This window comes from Nicotiana tomentosiformis, chromosome 3 (genome assembly GCF_000390325.3).
Source record: "Nicotiana tomentosiformis chromosome 3, ASM39032v3, whole genome shotgun sequence".
NCBI classification, from domain to species: Eukaryota; Viridiplantae; Streptophyta; class Magnoliopsida; order Solanales; family Solanaceae; genus Nicotiana; species Nicotiana tomentosiformis.
The window spans coordinates 94,718,911-94,745,801 of record NC_090814.1 but is presented as its reverse complement, the minus strand read 5'-3'; positions in this window follow the sequence as shown (position 1 = coordinate 94,745,801).

Below are 26,891 nucleotides of genomic sequence, written 5' to 3'. Positions count from 1 at the left end.
TTACTGTATTCAACAGATTGAACTTCTCTGAATGGCGTGAACAAGTCCAGTTTCACTTAGATGTGATGGATCTTGACTTGGCTTTGCTGAATGATAAGCCCACTGCCATTACTGGTTCGAGCAGTGCGAATAAGAAGTCTTTCCATAAAGCATGGGAACGCTCTAACAGGCTAAGCCTTATGTTTATGCGAATGAATATTGTCAACAACATTAAGAGTACTATTCCACAAACAGAAAGTGCCAGGGAATACCTGAAGTTAATGGAAGAACGTTTTCGTTCTGCAGATAAGTCTCTCGCTGGTACATTAATGGCTGAACTCAGGACCATGAAGTTTGATGGGTCGCGTAGTATGCAAAATCATATCATCGAGATGACTAACATTACAGCAAGACTCCAGACATTGGAGATGAGTGGATTATTCCTTCTTGGTTCAGTTTATTCTAAACTCGTTGCCTCCTGAGTATGGACCTTTTCAAATTAACTATAACACTATTAAGGATAAGTGGAATGTTAGTGAATTGTCCAGTATGCTTACTCAGGAGGAGTCAAAACTTAAGAAACAAAGGAATTATTCAATTAATTTTATGGGTCAAGAAGCTGGTAAAGGACTTAAAGTGAAGCCCAACAAGTTCAAGAAGAAGAAAGCATATGCTAAAGCTCCACAGGATACTAAGAAGAAACATAAGGCAGATGCGTATCGTTTCGGTAACAAGGAAGGACACTATCAGAAAGATTGCCTGAAACGTAAAGCTTGGTTTGAAAAGAAAGGTACAATTAGTGCTTTTGTATGTTTTGAATCAAATTTAATAGGAGTTCCTAATAATACTTGGTGGCTTGATTCCGGTGTAACTGCTCATGTATCTAATACGTTGCAGGAATTTCTTACGATCCAAACTACAAATCTAAATAAGGATTTTTTGTTCATGGAAAATCGTATGAAAGCTCCAATTGAAGGCATAGGGACTTATCGTTTGATCATGGAGACTGGACGTCACCTTAATCTATTACAGACTCTTTATGTACCTTCAATTTCTAGGAATTTGATTTCTCTTTCAAGACTTGATGTTTCTGGATTTGATTTAAAGTTTGGAAATGGATGTTTTAATTTATATAAGAATGCTATTTTTTATGGTTCTGGTTTTCTTAGTGATGGTTTTTATAAATTGAAACTCGATATTGGTTTTTCTGAATCTCTTCTTAATGTTCAACATAATGTTGGAATTAAACGTAGTTCACTAGATGAAAGTTCTACTTTCTTATGGCATAGATGTTTGGGTCATATATCCAAAGAAAGGTTAGAAAGATTAGTAAAGAATGAGATTCTTTCGAATCCAAATTTTACTAATCTTACTATATGTTTGGATTGCATTAAGGGAAAGCAAACCAAGCATAGTAAGAAAGGTGCCACAAGAAGCACCCAGCTTCTTGAAATTATACACACCGATATTTGTGGACCCTTTGATGTTCCATCTTTTGGTGGAGAGAAATATTTTATCACTTTTATCTATGATTTTTTACGTTATGGATACATCTATTTGCTGAAAGAAAAATCTCAAGCAACAGATGCTCTCAAAGTATTTATTAATGAGGTTGAAAGACAATTAGATAAAAAGGTAAAAAGTATTAGGTCAGATAGAGGTGGTGAATATTATGGAAAATATAATGAATCGGGACAATGTCCAGGTCCATTTGCAAAGTTTCTCGAGGAACATGGCATATGTGCACAGTATACTATGTCAGGAACACCTCAACAAAATGGTGTTGCAGAAAGGCGTAATCGAATACTTATGGATATGGTTAGGAGCATGATGAGTAATTCCTCATTACCCAAATTATTGTGGATGTATGCTCTTAAAACCACTGTATATTTATTAAACAGGGTTCTTAGTAAGGCATTTTCAAAGACCCCTTTTGAACTGTGGACAGGAAGAAAATCTAGTTTAAGGCACCTGCATGTTTGGGGTTGCCCAGCGGAAGCTAGAGTTTATAATCCACAAGAAAAGAAATTAGATTCTCGAGCAGTAAGTGGTTACTTTATTGGTTACCTAGAAAAATCTAAAGGGTATGTGTTTTACTATCCAAACCATAGTTCGAGAATTGTTGAAACCGGCAATGCAGGATTCATTGAGAATGGTGAAGTTAGTGAGAGTGTTGAAAAGTAAAGTGTGGAAATAAAAGAGGTGAGGGTCAATATTCTATTACCCACAAATGTGCCTACTTCCACACAAATACCAAATTTTGTTCCAGTTGTTGAAGAACACTTTGACAACACCGAGCAACATTTGGATGAAACACTTCATGAAGAAACTGATTCACAAATATCTGACACAAATGAACCACAAGAAATGCCATTAATAAAATCTCAAAGAGTTAGAAAATTGGCTATTTCGGATGATTATGTGCTTTATTTGCAAGAGTCAGATTTTGACATTGGTCTTAATAAGGATCCGGTTTTATTTTCACAAGCCATAGAAAGTAATGAGTCTGGGAAATGGATTGATGTCATGAATGAAGAGCTAAAATCCATAGAATACAATAAATTCTGGGATCTCATTGAATTGCCAGAAAGTTCTAAAAGAATCGGGTGTAGATGGGTTTTAAGACCAAACGCGATTCAAATGGCAATATTAAACGATACAAAGCCAGACTTGTTGCCAAGGGTTATACTCAAAAAGGAGGCATTGATTATAAAGAGGCCTTTTCACCGGTCTAAAAGAAAGACTCGTTAAGAATTATTATAGCTTTGGTGGCTCATTATGATTTAGAGTTACACCAAATGGATGTGAAAACTGTCTTTCTTAATGGAGACCTCGAGGAGCAAGTTTATATGGACCAACCAGAGGGTTTCGAAACTAAAGAAAAAGGTCAAATGGTGTGTAAACTGAAGAAGTCAATATATGGACTTAAACAAGCCTCACGACAATGGTATATAAAGTTTAATGATACCATAACATCTTTTGGATTTGTGGAAAATACCGTTGATCGGTGTATATACCAAAAGATCAGTGGGAGCAAGTTTATATTTTTTGTCCTATATGTTGATGATATTCTACTTGCTGCTAATGATTTAGGCATATTGCGTGAGACTAAAGATTTTCTCTCTAAGAATTTTAAAATAAAAGATATGGATGGGGCATCCTATGTGATAGAAATAGAAATATTCTATGATAGATCACAAGGATTATTGGAATCGTCTCAGAAAGGCTATATCGAAAGAATTCTAGAGAGATTTAATATGAACAATTGTTCAGCAGGAATTGTTCCAATTCAAAAAGGGGATAAATTTATTCTCATGCAATGTCCTAAGAATGATGTAGAACGAAAGAAAATGAAATCAATTCCTTACACTTCAATTGTTGGTAGTCTGATGTATGCTCAGACTTGCACAAGACCGGATATTAGTTTTGCGGTCGGAATGCTAGGAAGATATCATAGTAACCCAGAAATTGATCACTAGAAAGCTGCAAAGAAAGTCTTGAGGTACCTGAAAGGAACGAAGGACTACATGCTCATGTATAGGAGATCCAAGCATTTGGAAGTTGTTGGATACTCAAATTCATATTTCGCTGGATGTATTGACACTAGAAAATTCACGTTTGGTTATTTGTTCCAATTAGTTGAAGGAACAATATCGTGGAAGAGTGCTAAACAGTCTGTCATTGCTACATCCACGATAGAAGCAGAATTTATGGCATGTTTTGAATCCATAATTCATGCATTATGGCTACGAAATTTTATTTCAGGACTTGGGGTTGTCGACACCATTACCAAGCCGCTGAAAATTTACTGTGATAATTCTGCAGCAGTATTCTTCTCCAAGAATGATAAGTACTCCAAAGGTGCCAATCATATAGAATTAAAGTACTTTACCGTCAAGGAGTAAGTTCAGAAACAAAGTCACTTGAGCATATTAGAACTGATCTCATGATTGTAGATCCGTTAACGAAAGGTTTATAGTCAAAGATATTTAAAGAACATGTACATAGAATGGGTCTTGGCTGTATTTATGATTGATGTATTTATGATGTTTTGACACTCTGAGCACATTTATATATTACTGATATACATTAATGATTCATGTTTCTCATAATGGTGTACACATTATTGTTTTGAGATATTACAGGATAAGTCTCAATGAGACATTATTGTAGACCATAATATTTTATAACTTATGGACATGGTACGATGAGCTGCTAATATTGTAATATATGAAAGGGAGTATGCGGATAAATTATATATAACCGCCATAACTTATATTTACTAGTTTATCGTGTTATGCAATTTATGATGAATATTATAGAAGAGATTTGTTTATGCGCAACTAACGTTTATATGATTAAATAATAATGTTATGTGATTATTGGGCCAAGTGGGAGAATGTAAGATTTTTCTACGTTTATTGTTGGTGGCCCAATAAGTTTAAGGCCCATAATTAATATTTAATTATGAGCAAATCTCATCCGTCTGATCGGTTACTTGATGGACGTATCGGATTAAGTGAGAACCTCTATAAATTGGTCCTCTCCCCACCCATTAGGGTTACCGTATTTTTATTTTCTCTCTTCCATCACTAAAGTCGGCGGTAACGAAAGTTAGGGCAAGGGGCGAATAACCAATTTGAATTAACGCTTCCGCTTCACGATGATGGCTTACGATTCAAGTATGTTTTCTGTACGATTTTGTGTAAGATTATCATGTTCAAGATCATGGTATGCAATTAAAATTTATGCCAACAGAGTAGACTTATAAGTTAATCCAGATTTAAATTGCTCATATAATAACATCATACTTGATATTCTATTAACGGGAGAACTGCACATACTTCCATTTAACTTTCAGCATGTAGCGCGCTTGTATAATATAATTCAAATATTAAACAAACATGAAACATGAATCACTCAGTTCTCTGTGACAAGTCTACAAAATTTATAAGTGCACAATTAATATCCTTATGCGTTCAGGAAAAAAGATATTCTATTATTTTACTTGACCTTGAATCTGATTCAACGATTCCTCGTCCAGTTTTTTGAAGATTAAAAAAAAAACTGATTAGAAAATTAATGAATTTGTGTTATAAATGCGTAAATTTTTTTTTACCCTATCAGTGTATTGTTTAACCTACTATACTTAGTTGTTTATCAATTAATGTTCATCATACAATTTAAATCGTCATCTTATAAGACTTGAATTCTTACAAAATAAACAAAAGACAAGATTAATGCATCTCAAGTGATTATAGATGGTGACAAGAATTTGAACCAACTGAAAATTTAAGGCAGTGCGTAAGACTTATCGTCAAGAAGGTGTTCATCTAAAGAGAAGTTTATCTATATTGATTTTGATTTTTCAAGGATATTAGTCATATTTGGGTACATTCATGCATTTTTTAAGTGGAACCTTTGCCCAAATTAAAGCTCTATCCAAATAACATTCTTAAACGTAAGCGATGACTTAGAGAGGAGACTATATATTCACTGTACTTTGCTACTTTGCGCCTATGGGACCGCATATTCTTGTTTAGTTTCGTAATAAATTAAAAAAATCAATTCAATCACATTTTGCTTAGTGTTTTAATGGGACAAGGAAAACTACATATAAATAAGCTTGGTTATTTTATTCAATCGAATAATTGCAAGAAAAAGATGAGGTATGTTGGTGTCTAACCAAACAAAAGGATAGAATACTTCACTATAAAGTGAGAAAGAATGTGAATATTAAAGAAAAAGTAATATTGGAACAAACGGAATAGCTCAATTACACGATAAAATTGAAATTCTTAGTTTGTAAACAGTCATGATCATTTAAATGACACGATAATATTGAAATTCTTCTGTTTGTCTTAACATTTAGTTGAAGTAATGCTATAGTAAAGGTAATATATTCGACATATATGGTTTAATTATTTTCTCTACCATTAGACAAGGGCAAAGTCAATGCCATTAAATTGTTACCTCTGATAATTGCCAATTTATATTTGCAGTAATGCGACGATATTATCTAAGAATTTAACTTCTGGTGCATTTAAACACATCCAACAATTAAGATGCAGAAGCAAAATATTAACAACAAAATAATTTCAAATGAGCAAGACTTTCGGTAAAAATGAAGCTTCAAGCGGAAACTATGGTGAAGTTAATTGGTCGAATCAAATGTTTTACATCTTAGCGGTGACAAAAGATAAATACAGTAGAATAAAGTAGTCAGTGGTCTAGTTATTTTTGCGGAATATGTATTTTGTTTGTAAGCATAGGCGGATGCAATGTATCGGCACTGGGTTCAACTGAATCCAATATTTTTAACGCGGAGCGTAAATTTATGTATTATTTACTAATATTACAATAAATAACAATATGAACTCATAACTTTAAAAAGACAATGAGTATCAATATATGTGTCACTTTATCTTTTCCGATTGAACCATTGTTTACCCGTAAAATAGTACAGTTGAATTTATACGTGGTTTCTAGACAAGTGAGCTAATTTGATCCTGAAATAATGCAATAATTGAAGAAATGTACAATACTTAACCTTAAAATGTAGATGAAACAGCAAAGATGATAGTTTCGGGAATAAGGTTTCCGGACACAACAACGATGAGATCAAAAAGCGAAAAGGTAAGATTGTATTAAGCTTTGTATAGAATATGGTGTAAGTTTTGCCAGAAAATTCGTATCCTTTACAATGATAACTGGGCTCACTATTTATAGATGTTTCTATAAATGCCAAATTCTCTGTAACGGGCAGTCGCTCTTAATGCTGCAGAATATTCCTTATTAAATGCTACCGGGAGCAAAGCATTTAATACATCTTTATGAACGTTATCTCTCCCGGTGACAAGCGGAATGACTACGTTCGGTCTTCGGCCATCCCCGTCTAGGGTTCCAGGCATCTTTCCTTTAGATGACCACGTGTCATAGCATATTTCACCCTATACATATAGTCCCCTTGTTTTCCGATGACATAACTTTGTATTACCGAGAAGTTGGTAGAAACACTCTTTTGGCGGTAATTACTATAACTCCCTCTGAAGGCTTCTGACGGTTGATTAGACGCACGTCTCTCCGCATTTAATGTTCCGAACACGTGTCATCCCACGATTCAGCACAACCTTTGCCGATTATCGAGGTAATCATGGTCATGAATTTAGTAGCCAAAATTTTACTTATACGCATTATTCTTTTCCTTTGCACTTCATAATTTCTCGAACTTCTAATTTGCATCTTTGTTCTTCATCCTTTCTCTAATTCTCTTCAAACAAAAACCTTTTCCTTTTTCTTATTCAATGGCTTCTTCCTCCAAGCGTGCCAGTTCTTCAAAGAATAAGAACAAAGTCGAGGACTCTGCTCTTCCAACGGTGGGTTCCGTCATCCCAAGGAGACTCAGTACCACAAAGGACTTAGAAGAAAAATTTCCTACTGCTAACCCTAGTACATGGGTTGTTAGTAGGTACCCTTCTTCCATTTGTCCTTTCAGTATTCCTGCTGTGAAGGAAGACTGTCGCTGCCATGAGTTGGATATCATTGCTCCTGATTTATCGGGGCTAGTGACCCTTCCCAAGGAAGGTTCTACATACTTTTACACGTATCCATTTACTTTGGGTGTGTTTTCTTTGAGTGGAGAGCTTGATTCCGTGATTGCGGAGTTTTGCCTTCGCTACCAAGTGTGTTTGGCACAGGTAAGTCCTTCAGTGTAGAGGACGGTTGATCTCGCCCAAGTCACACCTCAAATTGGGGTTGTGAAGCAGTCGATTGCAATAATAATACCCAACTAGGAGTCGGGATCGAATCCACAAGGAGCATAGATGGGATTAGTGGTATGTATTTGGTATAAGCATATGAATTGTCTAAGTTGTACTTCCACAAACTTTGTTTTGATTTTACTTCTAATATTATACTAAAGATTGCAATTGAAAAATATGAAACTAGGGAAGAATATTTTTGTTGTTGTTTTTCAAATGTGTAAAAGGTCTAGGGCTGTGGCTTCTACCCAAGTGTTTGCCTAACGGGTTGTGGGCTTTAGAGCGAGTTTCGTTAGTCGGGGTGTATTATAGCAATCAACACTCAAATACCTACTCAATACCTCTCGGTAAGAGAGTGGTTTTTGCAATTTGCCTTTCTCAAGTCCAAATGAGTATTGAACTAGACAGTTGACAAATTGCTCAAATCGGATTTTACAATCTCTAGGTTCAACCCTTTAATTGGGACTATCAATCTCTTGATTTCATCCCAAACTCTTGTTAGCCAAGTTTTCCTAGACTAAGTCTCTCTTTCTCAAGTAGAGACCAAATCAAATAGGCTTGAACCAATATTTGCAATAATTAATTCTATAATTATAGCAAGAACTAGGCTAAATAATACACACTCAACCATAAACAAGCCCTAAATCAAACACCCATTAGGTTCCCATACTAGGGTTGAGTCACAACCCTAGCTAGAAATTTAGCTACTCATAGTGGGTAATGAAGAAAATAAAGAAGAAAAGATGATAAAACTCATATTGAAAGATAAATAGATGAAAATCCAATGTAAAATCAACAAGATGAGCTAAAGTTACGTCACGACCCAAAATTCCACCACAAGCGTCGTGATAGCACCTAGTCTCTAAGACTAGGTAATCCGATTTCAATTACCTTTTGAAGCCATTTTTTAAAAAACTAACAGCGAAAATAATTACAATATACAACCTCCCAAGACTGGTAGTACTGAGTTACAAACTCTAACTGGATACATAGAATGATCATGAGAACCGAATATACAATACTGTTTGATTATAAGTTAACAGTACAATGAAATGAAAAGACTCCAAGGGACTGCGACGACCAAGCAGCTCTACCTTGAATCCTTACGATCCCGCTTTAACTCCGCTCAAGTCCGTTATCTTCAATACCTGGCTCTGCACAAAAATGTGCAGAAGTGTAGTATGAGTACGCCACGGTCGGTACCCAGTAAGTATAAAGACTAACCTCAATGGAGTAGAGACGAGGTACAGTCAAGACACTCACTAGTCTAATAACATGTGCAATATAATATACAAAATAATAGGAAACAAATAACAATAGGGCAACGTGAAACAACCAGTGATATGCACAGCAGACAACAAGAATACCACTAATATCACTCAACAATTAATATGTACAATTACACCCAATTAAATCAAGTCCTTCAAATAAATGTCTTTCATATATAATTCTTCCAGATAACTATCTTTCAAATATAATTTTCTCAAATAATTATTTTTTTCAAATATAATTCTTTCATATAATACTTTCTAAGTAAAAATCCTTCCAAATAAATATTTTGAATATAATTTTTTCAATTAAAAAGTCACCATGTGACACCTCATTTCATAATCATAAAAATTATGGGTCTCAGCCCATTTTCATATTTTTCATAATCACGGGTCTCGGCCCATTTTTTATATCTCCACGGTACTTCGTGCCTATAATTAAATCATCACATTTTTCCGGCACCTCGTGCCTTCATTTCATATCTCAACTGCACGGACAATTCACGTGCCAATATCCTCAACATATATAAGATCCACATGATCAATTTATTTTTTTCAATAAAGTAAGGTAGAAAGTTTTAAATCAAGTAAAAAATCAATAAATGAATGAATTTATTTTAGAATCATTTGGGTGGAGAAATAACATTTCAATTAAATGAAACATCAGATAAACTACTGATTTGGATATAAAATTTATTAAATTAAAACATACTAGAATTTTTTTTCTATTTAAAATAACTCAATAATCATCAAAAATAAGTACAACCCAAAAATACAAGTCCTCAAAGTCTCGTATGAAAAAGTCAAGGTCAACACAATACATCAAGAAATACAAAACACTTAATATTAAGTGAAATAATACATCACGAAAAATACAAGAATTTACAAATTTCGGAAAAATAAAATAACCAAAGGCAAGTGCAGCTACTGAGAAATATCAACAAAAGGTCACTCCCGAGGTAGCACCTCGTAGTCCCAAATTATAATTAAATTCACAATATCTCATTTCCTTATATCACCGCGGGAGCCTTCATATTTAATTTTAAAGAAATTATTTTTTTTTCGAAATAGCATCCCGCGTTTTTAGCCATCCTTATCACACCGCATGACTTCTAGTAGTTTTCCCCACTAGCCACGCGTTTCAAGCCACCCTTATCTCACCGCATGCGTTTCAACACCCTAGCCTTATATCATCACATGACTTCTAGTAATTCCCCTACTAGCCACGCGTTTCAAGCCACCCTTATCTTAGCGCATGCATATCAATATCACAATATTTCATAATATTTTCCACAATAAGGAGCTCATGGCTCGACCATAATGTGCACAACACCTAAAAACAATCAATAGAGATAGAAATTTCTCAACATAAAGCAAAGTCTTCATTAAATTTAAATTTTTAATAATTATATAAACACCTCTTCTTAAGCTCATTTAATTAATTATTTGCAGAGAAAAAAATCCACAATGAAATTAAATTACAATAATTATTAAACCAACAAATTCACGGAATTACATAAATAATCAAGTAACAATCACATCAAATTATCATATAACAACATATTCAACAACAACAAAGATTTAGGCATGACAAACAAATGATTTAATACTTATCCACGATTACCCAATTTACTATATAATAATGCCTAAGACTTTAATTCAATAAAAATTTACACATATAAGCCCGAGTACGTACTCGTCACCTCGCGTACACGACTTTTCACATTTCACAAATGGCACATAAGACTCAATGCCCTAGGGGTAATTCCCCCACTCGAGGTTAAGAAAGACACTTACCTCTTTGAAGTTATGCCGATATTCCAAAGTCGCCTTCTTGCTTGAATTAACCTCCAGACCGCTCAAATATATCCAAATTAATTGTATAATTAAAATTCATCGGAAACAATTCCGGATAATAATACGTCGACTTAAAAATTTATTCCAAAAAGTCAACAAAAGTCAACGCGAGACGCGCCCCTCGGAACCCAGCATAATTTTCATGAAATCCGAACACCTATTCCGATACGAGTTCAACCATACCAATTTTATCGAATTTCAATAACAACTCAACCTTCAAATCTTAAATTTTTATTTTTGGAAGATTTTACAAAAATCTTGATTTTCCTCCATTAAATCCGAATTAAATGATGGATTCAAAGACATAATCATGAAAATTAATCAAAACTAGATAAAAATCACTTACCCCAAATACCCATGCAAGAATCTTTCCAAAAATCGCCTTCTACCGAGCTCAAAATTTGATTTTGAGTTATGAACTCAAACCCCCAGTTTTTGGGACTTTTAATTCTGCCCAGATAGGCCTTCTTCGCGTTCGCGACCATTACTTCGCGTTCACGAAGGCCAAAACCCAACTGCTTCAAATCCTTCATCGCGTTCGCGACCTCCTTGTCGCGTTCGCGAAGACCAACTATTTGTGCCCCATCATTTCCTCTTCGCGTTCGCGATGACCAGCTGACCAGCTCATTCGCGTTCGCGAAGGCCAAACGACCTCAGGCCCCACTCTTCCTTTCTTCTTCGCATTCGCGTTGCTTTGGCCGCATTCGCGAAGGCTTGCCCAGCTTTTTCTTCGCATTCGCGTCCCTTTCTTCGCGTTCGCGAAGGCTAACCCAACCTCCCGTCAAATTCCTCTTCGCGAACGCGGGACTTCCTTCGCGTTCGCGAAGAAGGAAATCAGACTTTAGCAACAACAGTCCAAACAACTCCAATTTGGTCGGAAACCACCCCGAAACACACTCGAGCCCCTCGGAACCCCGTCCAATCATACCAACATGTCCGATAATATAACACGGACCTGTTCGAAGTCTCAAATCACATTAAACAACATCAAAATAATGAATCGCACCCTAATTCAAACTTAATGAACTTTGAAACTTCAACTTTTACCATCAATGCCGAAACCTATCAAATCACGTCCGATTGACCTCAAATTGTGCACACAAGTCACATTCAACATTACGAACCTATAAAACTTCCGGAATCGGATTCCGACTCCGATATCAAAAAGTCAACCCCCCGGTCAAACTTTCCAAAATTTTGAGTTTTGCCATTTCAAGCTTAATTCACTACGGACCTCCAAATAATTTTTCGGACATGATCCTAAGTCCAAAATCATCATACGGAGCTAACGGAATAGACAAAACTCCATTCCGGAGTCGTCTTCATATGGTTCCAACTACGGTCAAAATCCTAAGACTTAAGCTTCCTTTTTAGGGACCAAGTGTCCCAAATCACTTTGAATCATCCGGTAACTGAATTCAACTACGCACGCAAGTCAATACACATAATAAGAAGCTGTTCAGGGCCTTATGCCGCCACACGGGTCTTAAATTCTTAAAACGATAAGTCGAGTCGTTACAAGTTGCCTAAAAGAGTAAAGAAAAACGGCTACAGACTTTCTGGTATTCAAAACTTGACCTAATTTCATGAAAGTAGTATATTTATACAAAGCTAAAATTTGCGGACAAAATTGCCCTTTCGGAGGTTCTGCGGCCGTATAATTCTTTGTGTGGTCCGCACTTTGCTTTATCTCTTGACAGGAGTTGGATCTGCGGCCGCACAATTCTGCATTGCGGCCGCGTCTTTTTGAGTTATGCGGACCGCACAATTCTGGGTACGGTCGTACATTTGATTTCTGCGGTCGCACAATTATAGTGTGGTCCGCAGTTTTTGCTAGGCTTGGAGTTGGAACTCTTTGAACCTTGACTTCTGTGGTTGCAAAATTATTGTGTGGTCCTCACCTTACATTGCATCCCTGTTAATTCTTCTTCATGTTCTGCGGCCGCACACAAAATTCTGCAGTTCGCACTTTAGCTTTTTGTGCTTGATTTTTGTCCTTGTTCAAAAGCACTCCTCTTGAGTTTGATTTCATCGTAATGGCTCATTTTCCGATACTCCTTCAAGTAAGCACATTTCATCAGTTTTCGGGAACACATTTAAAAAAATTTGAACTAAAATAGAAGTTAAAAGGCGCAAATAAGTAGTCAAAATCCCCATTTATTAACTCCCCCAAACTTAAGCTTTTGCTTGTCCTCAAGCAAATAAGGTAATTCCCACCTCCATAAGAAAATAACTATTCCAGCTAATCTAAGGTGAAGCAAACACACATCAATTGGAACCAACAATCACCCACAACACTTATGAATTATCAACAAGGCAATGATTTGAAGTTTTAAGCACAAATAGTTCTAATGTGACACTTGAGCATCAAGAGTTGACTTACTCATCAAGAAAGTTCGCTCTTTCATGTAGGTCACTGTGGATCCCAAACTCCTCCTCCTCTACTCCTCGTTAGCTTATCTCACTTAAGAATGAATCACCCAATTCAAGGATTTGTGAAAAGTTCGCTCATCTCTCTCAAAAGAATGTCACAAGTACGGCTCTAAGTACCATATGCTTGCCCCTCATGTAAATCACCGCTAATGTAAGCTCACTCGGCTTGAAATCACGTAGGGATTTTTCGACATGTAATGAAGGCTTTTGGACTAAGGTAGGAAATGTTAGAGTAGAACGGGTTAATCTTTCCTTAAGCACTCCATTTTCTCTTTTGGCTCATGCTTTGCTGACTCTTTGAGTCATTTTCTTTTTCCTTAGGGGAACTAGAGAGACATGACATCACTCTTTCTTGGTCATGATATTCATTTCTTTCTTCCTTGTTTCCTCCATGCTTTGCACTTTTGCTTATCTTTGAATCCCTTCAGCTCTTTAATTTATTTACTTTCTTTTTGTATTTTTCTTTGGTTCTTTCTTTCTTTTTCTTTGCCTTGCCTTTTCTTCATCTCTTTTCTCTTTCTGTACCTTGATACCACTTTCAAACTCCTCGTCTCTCCTCCAAACTTATGTTTTCGCCAATTGCTTTTCATGAGTGTTAAGAAAAGCTCTGGTGCCAAGAGAGGGTCACTACAAAATGGGTAAAGGCTTGTAACATAGTTATCAAATGAGAAAGACTTTAGGCTCAAAAGGGTTGACTAGGGATAACATCATTGGTGGGCCATAAAAAATTTCAAAACATGTCAAAGAGAGCCTACAATCACTTCTCAATCCAAGTAAAACTTAAAATTTTGCCAAGAAACACATTCGGGACAAGTTCTAGACCATTCGCACGGGTGCTTGGACTCGTAACAAAATATCTCATCTCTCACACAGCTGGATTGTTAAAAAGGATAGAGTCGAGGGCCCACAACAGTCGTATTCAAGATTGAAAATACTAATGGTTCAACTAAACCACTCGATGATTGCCTAAGTCAACGCAAGAGTCATAAGGTCACTAACTAGAGCTATTTCTTTCCAAGAACTTGTTTTTAATCATAAGCGCGTAGTTAAGTGTGTTGGTACCAAGTGAAGCATGCTTGACTCTCCTATTCGTTATTACTACTATTTTTTCCACCTAAACATCAAAAACAGACTCAATCACTTAAGAAAGTTGTCACGCCATCCATCGTTGGGAAGAGCCACCCGGTTCACACAAAAACCACCTTTGGAAAGAACCATGACATTACGAAAACCAAAGGCTTATTGATCACTAAAACATAAAAAGAAGCTACTAAATCAAAAAGAAGCTATTAAAGTAAATAAGAAGCTAGACTACTAAGAAAACAGAATAAAGAAGCTATGAAATAAATTACTGAAAGCAAAAATGAATATACAAACCGAGAAAGGGAAAAAGAATATATACATCAATAGATAGAGAAGAATATATACATAATAAAAATAAAAAGAGAGTATTATAGTTATTACAGGTCAATGTCAAATATCATATCAAATCAAAATAGACCACCCCTCTGAATAAGAATAAGCATTGTCCTCAATGCTTAACAAAAATCAAAATAAGGAAGGGAAAGAGTAGAGAGGACTCCCTATATGGTCTCGGTGTCCATAGCAGCATCACCACTCTCAGGCTCTTCCAACTGGATCTCATCATCCTCTGCTCGAGGAGTAGCGGGGTTGGTGAACATTTGTAACACCTCCTCAGCAGTGTGGGCAGCGAGGTCTGGCTCCTCAGACTGGCCAGCTGGTGCCACTGGTGTTGATGTTACTGATGGGTCTGCCAATACTGATGGATCTGTCTCCATCAGTAAGTCAAAAGGAAAATCAACACCTGTTGCTATCTTGGTCACTTCATGTCTCAACTTGTCCACTGATTTTCTCGAGGCCTGTGATTTTCTCATCTTCTTCACCTGTTTACCTAGCTCCTCAAGTGCTCCCCCATGTGCCACCAAGGTATCCATGATGGTCTTCTGATTATCCAATATCTTCTTCAAGGTTTCCTCCACTGATGGAGGAACTTGGGGTGCTGGGGCAGAAGACTGTGCTGCAACAACACTGGATAGGTCGGACAGCTTTGCAGTAGTTATCTGCATCTAGTTGTTGAGACTCGCCAGTGTCTGGTAGACTCGCAGTGCAGTGAGTGGATAAGTGGAGGAGGAAGGCACTGATACTTATGTTGATGGCCCTGAAGATAGAGGTCGTGGTATGGCGGCTGTATCGGTGGAAGGTCCGGCTATTGTGGAAGGCATGAAAGTTGTAGAAGGCATAGCAGCAGAATCTGCAACTACCACCGATGGATCATCAGACTGGCCTACGGTAATAGTCGACTTACCCTTGTTCATCGGGTTCCTTGGATCCTTCAGAGAATACTAGGAGAAAGGCTTCTTAGCCCGAACCTTCGTATCAAAGCTCCTAGGCTCCACCCCCGTATCCGTGAGATACTCCATGATAGTGTTGGATACGGGTAGGAGCTCTCACCCTGCCTGACAACCACAGACATGTTGGCCGACATGATGGCACCCACATTAATTGGGTACCCGACCATGATAGATGCAACTAAGACTGCCTGGGGAATTGGAAGATTGTTCTCATTTTGGCTCGGATCTATGCGGATGCACAAAAATATTTGCCACTCTTTTGCTTCAAAGTTGAGATTGTGTTCCACATAATGAGAACCCCTGCTGTGATCCATTGTGGTGGTGGTCCTGGAGCTGCTATTATCTCAGCTAGCCAAGGGCGAGTTGCATCACCCAGTGCGAACTTCTCTAAATACTTCACCGACTCCATGTCCTCAAGCCCCAAATACGTGTTCAGGGTGCTCTGATCAAATCGTACTTTAAAGTTCCGCACCTTAGTCACCTTAGTCCCTTCTTGATGTGCGCCACATTGGTGTAGAACTCCTGGACTAAGTTCTCCTTGGCATCCAATACGCTTTTTGTAAACCACTTCCACCCTTTTCTTTCCTGAAATTGTCTAGCCACATTCAGATTGAATCTATCCAAATCCTTCAACAGGAACTGACGCTCAAGTGTGAGCGATCTCTGGGGCCACCACTCTCGGAACCTGTTGAATGCAATAAGGCTCACAAACCTATCTTCCCAAACTTCCTTCTTCTTTGACCTCTCTAGGCCTGCAACTCTGGTGTCCCCCCCCCCCCCCGACCGTCATCTGGAATATCATCATCATCATCAACTGTGACTGGTGCGGTGGGAGCATGAGTAGATGAGGGCTCCGAAGCCTGGCTGTTCTCTTCTGACCCCTCAGAAGTACTCTCAGAAGAGGTAGGCACATCTCTCAGTCGGTATCTATCCTGAGGCAGCTATGGCTGTGATTGCATTTGCACAGGGCATATGAACTTGATTCAGAGGGCTCCGGTTGTCTACCTCGGCCTATTGTTGCCTTTTATTGATCATATTTCGTATGGAGAGTGGTAGGGTACCCCTGCCTCAGCCTCGGGAGGGTTCACCCCTCCCCTTGGATGTATCACCTCGTCCTAGTGATCTAACCATTGTCTACAATACATAGCAACATGAATCAGTCATAGTTAAGTGCAGGTAAGCATATGATTTGCCGAACAAAGCATGTTATAGGATGGGGTTATGCAGACCGCACATTTTTGAGTACGGTTGCACATTGAAACTTAAAAATGACAACTCTCTAAAGTCAGAGAATTGCTTGATCTGCGGCCGCACACACTTTTCTGAGGCCGCGGTTGAATTTCTGTGGACCGCACAATGTTGAGTACAGTCCGCACAATCAATGCACACATTTTCCCTAGACTAAAGATCTATGGACCGCACAATTTCTTGTGCAGCCACACAATTCAAACACCAACGGCAGTGAACTTAGGGCTTTTCAATTTAGCACAATTTAGACATGGTAGTGGCAATTTATACATGATACACAGTTTACCCATCCCCCAATTAGCAACTAGGAAGTTACCCACACAATTTTAAGCACACATGATGATGAATTTGACATTAGGCCTAAAAATAACTACACTAACTAGGAACAAAATTAAGAAAATTGAAAATTTTGAAGATGAATTGAACCTACCAGTGATGTAGTGAAGCAAGGAAGAATCAAGGAAGATGAAATGAGTGTGAGATGCCTGAATCAATTTGAGTGCACCGTGCTTGCTTTGGTGTCAACTAGTCAGAGTGTGTAAAGTTTTGAACAATGGTAGAGGATCACTATTTATAGTTTGACCGACTAGGGCAAAAATACTAAGCTGAGTGTGGCCGCACAATTTTATGTGTGGTCCGCACTCCTTACCTGTTACCAATTACCCTTTTTGACGATCTGCGGTCCGCACATTTCTGAGTGCGGCCGCAGATGTTTGTGCGGACCGCACATTTCTTTGTGCGGCCGCAAATCTGCCATTTCTCTAACATGCAAACTTCAGAGAGTTTGCAATTTCTGATCTCTAGTTTTGCGGTCGCACAGTGAATTGTGCGGTCGCAGACTCCTTTCTGTTGTGGCCATGAAGATTTTGCGGTCCGCACTTTTTTCCACACTTAGATTTTTCCTGAGCATAGTTCTTGTAAAGCACACTCATTCACACAACATCCTTCAAAATCAGTTAGCACAAAACAAGACCTATCTAAAAAAGAAGAAAAAAATGAAAAGAAACATGGGTTGCCTCCCAAGAAGAGCCTCATTTAACGTCGTGACACGACGCAGATTATCATCAATCACTTGAAATAAATCAATGCCACGATGTGGCCATCATCAACTTTTCCCAAATAATGCTTCACTCGGTGACCATTGACTCTAAACACTTCATCATTTTTATTCTTCAAGTCTAATGCACCAAAGGGTGTCACACTCACAACTTCAAACGGGCCACTCCATTTAGACTTCAACTTTCCCAAAAATATCCGTAACCGAGAATTGAACAATAACACAAGATCACCTTCTTTAAACTCCTTGTTCCGAATGTACTTATCATGGATGTGCTTCATCTTCTCCTTTTAAAAGAATGAACTTCTATATGCATGGTACCGAAATTCATCTAGCTCATTCAATTGTGCCACCCTAAAGTTGGAGGTGACATCCCACTCAATATTTAGCTTATTCAAAGCCCGCATAGCCTTGTGCTCAAGTTCCATCGGAAGGTGACAAGCTTTCCCGAACACCAACCGGTATGGTGATATCCTAATAGGTATTTTGTAAGCCGTCCTATAGGCCCATAGAGCATCATCAAGTTTCTTTGACCAATTCGTCTGGTTGGCATTCACTGTCTTTGACAAAATACTCTTGATCTCCCGGTTAGAGACTTTCACTTGTCCGCTTGCTTGAGGGTGATAGAGGGTCATGACTTTGTGACTGACACCATACTTGGTGAGTAAGGTATCAAAAGCTTTTTTGCAAAAGTGCGATCCCCCATCACTTATAATGGCCCTAGGAGTACCAAATCTTGTAAAGATGTTTTTTCAAAAATGCCACCATACTTCGAGCTTCGTTGTTGGGTAGAGAAACAACCTCAACCCACTTTGACACATAGTCCACAACTACCAAAATGTAGGTGTTCCCACAAAAGCTTACGAACGGTCCCATGAAATCAATACCCCACACGTCAAAACTATCAATTTCCAAGATGGTGGTGAGGGGCATCTCATTTTTCTTTGAAATTCCACCGGCCCTTTGACATTCATCACAACTCTTGACTAGATCACTTGCGTCCTTATAAAGAGTAGGCCAATAGAATCCCCAACTCAACACTTTGGCCGCCGTTCTTGCTCCCCCATGGTGACCATTGTAGGGTGAAGAATGATAAGCCCCAAGAATTTCAACTTGTTCCTCCTCCGGCACATATCTTCTAATCACGCCATCGGTACAAACTTGGAAGAGGTACGATTCATCCTAATAGTAATCTAGGCAATCCCGTTTGAGCTTTTTCCTCTGGTTTGGAGAGAACTCATCCGGTACAATACCACTCACAAGATAATTTGCTAAATCAGCAAACCATGGCATCTTGGTCATTGAAATGGCTAGAAGTTTCTCGTCGGGGAAGGTGTCATTGATTTCAAGGCCGTCAGGCCTCCCCTCCTCCTCCAAGCGAGACAAGTGGTCCGCCACTTGGTTTTCACTACCTTTGTGGTCTTGGATTTCTAGATAGAACTCTTACAATAAAAGCACTCATCTCATTAACTGTGCCTTTGAATCTTTCTTGCTCATTAAGTATCGAAGCGTCGCATGATCCGTGTGGACAATCACCTTTGTACCCATCAAGTACGGGCATAACTTCTCTATAGCAAAAACAATAGCAATGAGATCTTTTCGGTCATAGTGTAATTAATTTGGGCATCATTCATGGTCTTACTAAAATAGTAGACCGGAGGAAAGATCTTATTGACACGTTGCCCCAAAACTACTATGACCGCCACATCACTAACGTCACACATGAGCTCAAAAGGCAAGCTCCAATTCGGGGCGATGATAATAGGAGTAGTTGTCAATTTGAACTTGAGCAATTAAAATGCCTTAATGCAATTCTCATTGAAATAGAATTTGGTATCTTTCTCCAAAAGCTTACACAAGGGGTTCACCACTTTGGAAAAATCCTTGATGAAACGTCGGTAGAACCCCGCATGACCCAAGAAACTCCACACTCCCTTCACGGATGTTGGGGGTGGAAGTTTAGAAATCACCTCTATTTTGGCCTTGTCGGCCTCAATACCATTCTTTGAAATTTTGTGGCCAAGGACAATGCCTTCCTCAACTATGAAGTGATATTTCTCCCAATCTCGCCCAAGTCACTCCTCAAATTGGCGTTGTGAAGAGGTCGATTGCAATAATAATACCCAACTAGGAGTCGGGATCGAATCCACATGGAGCGTAGATGAGATTAGTGGTATGTATTTGGTCTAAGCACGTAAATTGTCTAAGTTGCACTTCCACAAACTTTGTTTTGATTTTACTTCTAAATTTATACTAAGGATTGCAATTAAAATATATGAAACTAGAGAATAATATTTTTGTTGTTGTTTTTCAAATGTGTAAAATGTTTAGGGCTGTGGCTTCCACCTAGGTGTTTTTCTAACGGGTTGTGGGATTTAGAGCGAGTTTTCATTAGTCAGGGTGTATTATAGCAATCAACACTCAAATAACTACTCAATACCTCTCGGTAAGTGAGTGATTTTGTCCAATTTGGCTTTCTCAAGTCCAAATGAGTATTGAACTAAACAGTTGACAAATTTTTCAAGTCGGGTTTTACTATCTCTAGGTTCAACCCTTTAATTAGGACTATAAATCTCTTGATTTCATCCCAAACTCTTGTTAGCCAGGTTTTCCTAGACTAAGTCTCTCTTTCTCAAGTAGAGACCAAATCAAATAGGCTTGAGCTAATGTTTGCAACCATTAATTCTATAATTATAGCAAGAACTAGGCTAAATAATATACACACAACCATAAACAAGCCCTAAATCAAATACCCATTAGGTTCCCACACTAGGGTTGGGTCACAACCCTAGCTAGAAATTTAGCTACTCATAGTGGGTAATGAAGAAAAAAAAGAAGAAAAGATGATAAAACTCATATTGAAAGATAAAAAGATGAAAATCCAATGTAAAATCAACAAGATGAGCTAAAGTTGCCTAAAATAGTAAAGAAAAACGGCTACAGAATTTCTGGTATTCAAAACTTGACCTAATTTTATGAAAGTAGTCTATTTATACAAAGCTGGAATTTTCGGACAAAATTATCCTTTCGAAGGTTCTGCGGTCGCACAATTCTGTGTGCGGTCCGCACTTTACTTCAGCTCTTGACAAGAGTTGGATCTACAGCTACACAATTCTGCACTGCGGCTGCGTCTTCTTGAGTTCTGCGGACCGTACAATTCTGGGTGCGGCCGCACAATTATAGTGCGGTCCGCAGTTCTTGCTAGGCTTGGAGTTGGAACTCTCTGAATCTTGACTTCTGCGGACGCATAATTATTGTGAGGTCCATACCTTACATTGCAGATCTGTTAATTCTTCTTCATGTTCTGCGGCCGCACACAAAATTCTACGGTTCGCACTTTAGCTTTTTATGCTTGATTTTTGTCCTTGTTCAAAAGCACTCCTCTTAAGTTTGATTTTATCGTAATGGCTCATTTTTCAATACTCCTGCAAGTAAGCATATTTCATCAGTTTTCAGGAATACCTTTAAACATTTTTGAACTAAAACAACAGTCAAAAAGCTCAAATAAGTAGTCAAAATCCCCACTTATCAACGGCCGCCTGCCTTCGATGCTTGTGCGAGGAGACTAGAGAGGAGATAACCTTAGCTCATATGATGAATCTCTATTCTCCCAAAATCTTCCGTGGGGGAATGATAAATCTCTGATAGTATGGCCACTATGCTTTGCTGTATAGCATGGATTATGATAACGACCGTGGGCAAATGGAATGGTTCGTTGCAGCCGCCACCAATGACATCATTCTGGCAACGGCTTCATCCTTTTCGGTCTCTTGAAACCGCACTCGTAAGCTCTTTATTTAGTATTTCCTTTTACTAAATATTTTTCTATAGCTGTATTGATCCTCCATCCTTCATTTGTTTCAGTAACTCGATGGATCCCACCGGTGATGGAAGGCTTGGACCGGTGGGTTCAAAAGATCTTGGACGTCACGACATCTAAAACTTGTTTGTGGAAAGAACTGGCCCTTAAATACGGGTGGAAGGCCAAAAATCATGATAATTTTAACTTACCTTGCTTTCATTTTTTTTGTATATGGAGAACTTGGTTGAACCCTTCTGACTTGTTCACGAAATTAGGTCTACATGCGGGCTCTGTTGCTGTTCCCGAGGAGGATGTCTTGGCTGATCCTACTTCAGGAGGCACTTACTCGAACAGGTATCTCCGAGCCTGTTTCAGGCAGAAGCACTTCTTTACGGAGTCCCTGGAAGGAGGATAAACAACCGAAGAGAAGACGTTCCTCCGCGGTCGGGGAAAAGAATAAGAGGGCAAAGATTGATGCCCCCGAGTCATCTCCGGTGGCGATGGTGATTGATCCTCCTTCTGGGCCAGTCATAGACACCGTGATGACTGATGATGATGAAGAAGCTAGTGATGAGGGAGCTTCTCTACATAGAAGACAATGATCCTCATTATCTCAACAGGATGCTCGACCTGTTGAGAGAGTTACACCAACTGAGGACGATGCCTCGGCACTTTGGGGAGAGTTCGATTTGGTAGATAATGCCAACTCCCGTTTTCGGTCCCCAATTGTTGTGCCCGGTACTGTGTTACTGAGTACCGGGTTCTTGATGTCTTTGGTTGGCGAGCATCCAACAACCAACACTGCATTTGATGTAGCTGCTTCTCACTCTTCAACTCCATCAGCTTCATCTCCATCTTCACCAATACCAACAACTGCTACATCACTTCCATCTTTATCCACTCTTCCACCAGCAGTTTTTACATCGCCTCTACCGACCGTACCTGACCATAAAGAGGGTGTTCCTCTTCCACAATCCCTAGTTCATTGGAATTTAGGGCAAAATTCTGATGCCCCTTCTGAAGATCCACAAAGGAGGAGGAACGTTACTCTTTCGGTCTCGACCATATGCAACTTGCTATCCCAACCGGTGGAGCTTACTAATTATTTGAAGTATTTGGTTTCAAAGAAAGACTGGAAAAGATTCAGGCACTCTCGGGAGAGTGTTTGTTGAACAATGCCATGCATAACACCGCAACGATACATTCCTTTCTTCCTTTTTTATTTCTTCTACTTTTGTATGAATGTATTCTAAGTTTTACTTCTTCTTGTTTTGTAGGCCAACTTTCTTGCTTCTGAGGGCCTTCAGAGGTTGATTCGTGAGAAAGAGAAACTTACTTCTGAACGAAATCAGCTTTTGGTGGAACGGGACCGAACTGTTCTCCGCCTCTCGGAACTGGAAACCAAAGTTACTGAGGATATTGTTTTGGAATCTCATTTGCAGCAAAGCGAGCAAGAAATGGTAACCTTTAGCCAAGAAATTGCCCCGTTGAGGGTTAGATTTAATGAAGCCAAGGACAAATGGGCTGAAGTCCAGGACGCCGTTCTTGCTGTAACCGAACGCGAGGCTGCCTCCTCTAAAAGAGTGATTAACTTAGAAGCATCCTTGAACTCTAACATTGAAGAGCTTGCTATTGTGGGGGCGAAACACGCCCAGCTAGAAGAGAAGTACAGAAAAACTATCGAGCATAATAGGCTCTTTAGTTCAATTGTCTGCGATCTTGATGTCAGCCTCAAATCTGCTAGGTCCGCACGGGAAAACCTTTATGCCGAGGTAACCCAACTCAAAGAAGAACTCAAGCACCGAGAGGCTTCCCTCTTTGTTGAAAAAACTTACGCCATGTACAGCATGGGGAGAAAAACCTTAGAAGAGGTCAAAGCTGGTGTCATTGACTTTGATGCCGAAATTGTTAAGGCACACGAGCTTGAGTTAGCTACTAAAAGTAGACTCCCATCGAGGTCTGATGTACCTGGCCCTTCTGGTTCTGGTTCCGAGTTTTCGGAAACTGAAGAAGAATAAAAAAAATGATGATGTCGAAGGCCAAACTGATGAAAATGTTGAGCCACCAGTGGACCCACCTACTTCTCCTGGGGATGCAGACACTTCTCTTCCTCCTGGTTCCGGAGGCACTGCAGCTTAGATTTTCTTTTCTTTTTTCCATTTTGTACTTGTACCGTTTTGGCACGTTCTTGTAAATAAAGATATATTTTTGCTCAAGTATTGTTTGAGTATTACTTTCGTTTGAATATCCATGTATGTCTTTAACCTTTGCATTTGCTTAAGAATTCCGCGCACGTTTTTTTGTTCGTGCTTTACTATGTGTAGTCTTGGATGCATTTTCCTCAAAGCACTTTGGTTCCGAGCATTATCCCTTTTACGTGAGGGTTTCTATAAGTATTTGCGTAAGTTTACTTTTTGCGTCTTTTCGTGTATGTCTTTGGGTGCATTTTTCCTCGAAGGCATTTTGATTTCGGGCATAAATTCTTCCAAAACCAACCCTTTAATGTGAGGGTTTTCATAAGAGAGGGCCCTTTTATGTTTACGGTACTCTTAAAGAGGACGTCTCTTGTTCATTACGACACTAACATTTGAAGTACTTGTTTAACTTTCAAATGACAAAGTTAGTTCATCGTTCAGACAAGAAACAAGATAAAAATAAAAGGATTTCTTTTCATACAATTCCTTCTATTTTCAAAAGTACCCAAGCATTTATTATGCTAAGAAATTGCCATTACTTGTGGCTAGTATTTATTATTCTAAAAAGAAATTGTCATTACTTGTGGCTATCTTTGTAGAACTTATTTTTACGGGGCTGGCTACACAGTCCCCGGTATCGATGATGCATTTGGTTTTCGGATTTTCATTTCCCAGTTGATGTGGCAGTCAATGTTTCCGTATCCTCATATCATTCCCCCCTCCAGTGTTCGAATGCGAAGAATGCGAATTGGAACACTGGAAGTCTTGTGCCTTCAAAGATCCTACCAATAAATTGCTAGATAATCCTTAACTTGAAAACATACCTTACTTCCCCTTAGGAATCACTGCTATCGAGCGAAAGAATATCCAACAATCCTCTAGAGGTTTGTGCTCGTGAACGGCCGGGTAACTCCTGTTCGGTAGCAAACTTAACTTCCCAGTGGGAATTTGCTATCGAACCAAAGATTATCTAACTGTCCCAAAGTGGAAGCTTGTTTGTTTGCCTTTCTATCAAACGTCTTATTGCTATTGTCTTCATAGTATGTTTTCTATCGCAGCCTCATTAAAAACCTTGCTAGAAAAATCCAATAGGGACAAAAACTGAACGAAGAGAAAAATAGTGCAGCACATACTTTCTGCTTGAGTAATGTTCATCAGCAATAATATCTTTTGAGGTGTGCCACGTTTCAGTTGCTAGGCAACTTGTCTCCATTCTGGTTCTCCAACTCGTATGACCTTTCCCAGTGATAGCTGAAATCTGGTAAGGACCTTCCCACGTTAGACCTTGCTTCCCCGCGTTGAGCTCCCGGGTATTTTGGGTTACTTTCCTCATAACCAAATCTCCTACTTTGAAATAACGGAGGTTGTCTCTTCTATTATAATGCTCCATTCTCTGCTTTTGAGATGCCATTCTTACACGTGCCAAGTCCCTGCGTTCCTCGAGCAGTTCAGAGTTGATTAACATTGCTTCGTTATTCGATTATTCATCTACCCGAAAATATCTCAAAATGGGTTCACCCACTTCCACCGGGATTAGGGCTTCAACACCGTACACAAGGGAAAAAGGAGTTTTTCCTGTGCTCGATTTGGCCGTTGTTCGGTAGGCCCATAGAACTCCGGGTAATTTTTCGGGCCATTTGCCTTTTGCTGCTTCCAACCTTTTCTTGAGGTTTTGAATAATCATTTTGTTTGTTGACTCCACTTGACCGTTTGCGCTCGGATGATACGGAGAAGATGTGATCCTCTTTATCTTCAAATTTTGGAGGAACTTTGTAACTTTTGCACTGATAATTGTGGCCCATTATCACATGCTATATATTTTTGGTATTCTGAACCTGCAAATTATATTTTCCCATAGGAAATTCACCACTTCGCATTCTCCGATCTTCTGATAAGGAACTGCTTCCTCCCATTTAGAAAAATAGTTAATCAGAATTAAAAGAAACCTTACCTTTCAGGGAGCTGGTGGTAGCGGCCCGACGATGTCCATCCCCCATTTTATGAACAGACATGGGGACGGAACCGAATGTAAGGGTTCTGCCAGTTGGTGTACTAGTGGTGCGTAACGTTGGCACTTATTACATTTTCATACAAAGTCTTTGGCGTCTTGTTCCATGCAAGGCCAGTAATATCATGCCCGTACTAACTTCAGCACCAAAGAATCTGCACCTGAGTGATTGTCGCATATCCTTTCGTGGACTTCTCTCATGACATAATTAGGTTCTGACGCTCCTAAGCACCGGGCCATCGGGCCTTGGAAAGATTTTCTATATAATTGGTCCCTCTTGAAGCTATAACGTGCAGCTTTGGCGCGTAACGCCGGTGCTGCTTTGGGGTCTTTGGGCAACTTCCCGTGCTCAATATAGTCCATTATTTCATTTCTTCAGTCCCATAACAGACTAGTTAAATTTACCTCATAGTAACCATCCGTATCCAGGACTGAGTTCATCAGTTGCACTACCATCCCGGACTCTGATACCTTTATTTCCGTCGACGATCCTAAGTTTGCTAATGCATCCGCTTCTGCGTTATACTCCCTCGGGATATGAGTAATTGACTATTCCTGTAATCGTGTCAAAAGAACCTGGACCTTTACCACGTATTGTTGTATTTGTTCTTATTTGGTATCAAAGTTCCTGTAGACCTAATTTACCACTAGCTGCGAGTCATATTTGATTTCAATAACCTCAGAATCAAGTCCCCGGGCTAATTCGAGTCGTGCAATCAAAGCTTCGTACTCTGCTTCATTGTTAGTTAAAGGGATCGTTCTGATTGCTTGCCTTAAGGTTTCCCCCGAAGGCGTGATTAAGACTATTCTGAGTTCGGACACTTTTATGTTGGAAGCTCAATATGTAATTAAGTTCCAAATCCCTAATATCGATTCCGACACCATTACTACCTCCATGGTTGCCATAGGCAG